The 3,799-nt window shown below is 47.4% G+C and overlaps 1 long non-coding RNA gene across 1 annotated transcript; it reads right to left on the bottom strand.

The window, feature by feature from the left end:
* Positions 1–1,246: 1,246 nt before the first annotated feature.
* LOC123968597 lies at positions 1,247–3,799 on the bottom strand. Its single transcript, XR_006824490.1, has 3 exons — positions 3,579–3,799; positions 3,173–3,306; positions 1,247–3,005 (listed from the first exon to the last, which is right to left on the bottom strand). It is a non-coding gene; the product is annotated as an uncharacterized LOC123968597 (long non-coding RNA).

Genomic DNA, 3,799 nt, shown 5'->3' with positions numbered 1-3,799 from the left:
ATGACATTATACGTGATTATAGGCAATAATAGAAGCCTGTTGTTGCCGATGGATTATGTGTTTGGTAGGCGTATTTCTAATATCCTTGTTTATATTTGGAAAACAGACTATAATTAACATGACTTACTGCTGAGTTATATATAAAATAAAGACATGCACTTTTTTGCAATTATCCTTACGACTCTACATAATTTAACTTGCTGTGTACCAGCAAATCCAGTCCTTTTTACCAGTAATGCAGTATTTCACTTCCAGAGAGTGATGGCAGCTTCTACTTATTGACTGAACGGTAGATTCTGCCTCTAAATCACTTTATTTCATTCAGACGAGTTATATTTGACAGATTATAACTCAGTTAGTACTTTTTACCTCTTAAAATACCTTTAAATGGCCAAAACAACACATAAAAGGCAGTATTCTGTTACGGTAAGTGGTGTGGAGAGGCAGGTTGGCAAGGTTGGAGGACCCAAACGCAGGATAAGGGTTACACAGACGAATGAACGAAATCATAACTAAACAGATCATAACCACAAAACCAGACACACAGATAGTACCAGACCAACCAATACAAACACACATAACAGATACAACATAACAGATACTGGACACCGGGCACTAGACAGGACAGAACCCAAAACTCAACATACTATAGGACAGATAATAAACTAAACTCAAAAGTGCTAAACAAGGTATGGCTGACAGGCAGAGTGTGACAGTAGCCCCCCCCTCAAAAGGACGGCCCCTGACGTCCCAAAAAACAAACAGGTCAAGCCGGCCCAGGGTGGGTGGAGGGAGGACAGGAGGAGGGCTAGAACAAAACAAAAAGTCTTAGGCCAAATTCCTGTAACTCGTGTCCACTCGGTGGTCCGACCAACAGCTCCTCGTGTCCAGTCGGTGGCCCAGCCGATTCCTGTTCCTCATGCTCCGTCGGTGGACCCACCGGCAACAGCTCCGCCGGTGGTCCGATCGACTCCTGGTCCCTCGTCGATGGTCCGACCAACACCACCTCGTTGGTGGCCCAGCCGATTCCTGTTCCTCGTGCTCCGTCAGTGGACCCACCGGCAACAGCTCCGCCGGTGGTCCGATCGACTCCTGGTCCCTCGTCAATGGTCCGACCAACACCACCTCGTTGGTGGCCCAGCCGATTCCTGTTCCTCGTGCTCCGTCAGTGGACCTACCGGCAACAGCTCCGCCGGTGGTCCGATCGACTCCTGGTCCCTCGTCGATGGTCCGACCAACACCACCTCGTTGGTGGCCCAGCCGATTCCTGTTCCTCGTGCTCCGTCGGTGGACTGACCGGCAACAGCTCCGCCGGTGGTCCGATCGACTCCTGGTCCCTCGTCGGTGGTCCGACCAACCTTAGCCCAGCAGCTCAGTCTGTGGTCCTCAGCCCAGCTCTGCCTCCTGAGGTCCCAAGCCTCCTGAACCGTTTGCCTCACCTGAATTTGGGCCCCTGAGATTCTTGTTTTGGTTTTTGGCCCTCCTCTCCTCCCACCCTGGTTGGGTCTTGGACTTTTTTTGGTTTTGTTGGGGGGTTTTGGTTTTGGGACGTCAGGGGACGGGTACTGGGTAAACCCAGACTCCCAAACAAGACACACAGACAGGATCATGACAGTACCCGTCCCCTTACAGTCCATATCCTTAGTTCATGTTTTGGTGTTCATTCCTGGTCCTTGTTTGCATTATTGTGGTTTGGTCTCCTCTGTACTCTGTGTTCTAGTTCTGTGTTCTTGTTTAGGTTCTGGTTCTTTGTAACTTGTGTGTGTGTTTCTGTCTTCTTGGTTATTCACTCTGCCCCATGTCTGCTTGTCTAGTGTTCTGTTTCCGCCTCGTTAGCCCTGATCCCGCTCACCTGTGTTGCTCCCGCCCTGCTTGTTAGTCTCTGTATATTTATGCCTGCTTGTCTCTCCAGTTTTTGTCACGTCCTTGCGTCTAATGTTGAGTGACCTGCCTGTTCCTTCGTTTTCCTTGTTCTGGATTATTCCCTGTGTTTTTGGATAGCCTTGTGTTCTGGATTACCTTTGTTTGGACTTTGCCTCGAGCTCCTTGTAAGCCTGTTTAAGTTAGTTTTTTGAATTAATAAACGTTTTTGAACTGCAACCTCCTCGCCTTGCCATTGTCTGCATTTGGGTCCTCGCCTCAGTCTGCACTCAGACCTGTGACATATTCTGCCTACCAGACAGTGATTGCATCCTCTACTTATTAACTGAGTTGTTAATTCTGCTCTGAAATGACTTGATTATATTTGACAGGTTATAAAACTGTAATGTTATATATAATTTTATTTTTTATGACATACTGACCACCAATCCAAAAATGTCCCTGATTTTCATTTCAGAAACCTGGTCACCGTATGCTATATTGCATTACCTCGTTAATGAATAGCTCATCAACTGTAGTATGTCGCCACTGTATAAAAGTCAGATCTGGATGCTAACAGAGTTAAGGCTAAAGTTAGCATCCCTGCTCTTAACTGGATTTGAGGAAGTTTACACTACAGCAGCCACAGCAAAACCTGTTAGCCAAGAGCATTAAGTCATTATTGTACCAACAATACTAACTGTGTTACAATAAATGAGGTAACCCGAACACAGACTCGGATGCAAGGTGAAGAAACAGGATATTATTGTAACAGATTGAGAGAATGGGGGAGGACTCCGGCTGGCGATGGTGAAAGTTAAGGGGAGAATGAAGGTGGGTGAGCTGAGCTGGGAGTGTGGGATGAGTGGTAAGCAGGCGAGGCAAGAGCTTGAGGTGCTAGGCTGAGTGTGGCAGGCTGTGAGGCTAGCAGCCTGGCAAGAGCTCAGGCAATGATCCTGAGGCACAGAAGACAAGGCATAGAGCTGAGAAGGCGCTGAAACAACAATCTAGTGAAGAATGGATGAATAACCAGGGTTGATATACTGCTGGGCTGATGGATTGCCGATGGGTAAGTAATCAGGCCAGTGTGCAGGTGATCAGGTGGCGAGAGACAGTGAGCGTAGCGCCACGCCCACACAAAACACCTAGAGACATGACAGGGGAAATACAAAGAGCTAGTGTACACAGGTTTTAACTGGGAGACATGAAATGTGGGGTGTATTTTCATGGACCGTGGAAGTTTTAGTCTGACAGCTGAGGGATTGATCGTAGAGTCAGTCTTTAAGGTAATGTCATGAGAAGAAAACCAAACCTGGTTGATGGACAGGTGTAGGGGTCCAATGCCAAGATTCAACTGTTGTAGTCTGTGGAGCAAAGCAGGGCAGAATGGGTCTTCTCTGAAGAATCAAGATGAGCTTGGACTTAAGGAACCGCAGTATCCTCTTCCTGGACAGAAAGGAGGACAAAAAGAGGGTTGATATCCCAAAGACCTCTGAAAAGGTCACATACCAGTAGCTGCAGTGTGTAACACCCCCAAACTAATTCCCAATTGACCAACCAGTGTATAAAATAAGCGGGCAACAATAGAACTCGCTGTACAAAATATAACCTCCAAATTTATTTGTATAAAATTGACATGCAAAGGGTTAAAACAAGACTGGAGGCTAAGATAGTTCAAAAGAGAGTTCAAATGGGGGAAACTGTTAGTTAAACGGAACTGCAGTTCGTCGTGGCTGGGTGTGCTCAACTTTGTCTTCCTGTGTGGGCGAAGCCAAACACAACAGGAACGGGTCTGCTGTTGGTCACAGGCTGGTCGGTTGTAGCCTCACTGCTTGGGCCTCTGGTAACTCTACTAAGAAGCGGTGGCTCTACACCGGCAGCTCCCCAGACCACGACCCAGCCGTGTACCACACTCTTGCAAAGAAACAGCAGCCTCAGC

The sequence above is a fragment of the Micropterus dolomieu genome, linkage group LG03 (assembly GCF_021292245.1).
Source record: "Micropterus dolomieu isolate WLL.071019.BEF.003 ecotype Adirondacks linkage group LG03, ASM2129224v1, whole genome shotgun sequence".
Classification (NCBI taxonomy): Eukaryota; Metazoa; Chordata; class Actinopteri; order Centrarchiformes; family Centrarchidae; genus Micropterus; species Micropterus dolomieu.
The sequence above is the reverse complement of the archived record's forward strand: the minus strand, read 5'-3'. Positions and strand labels throughout refer to the sequence as shown.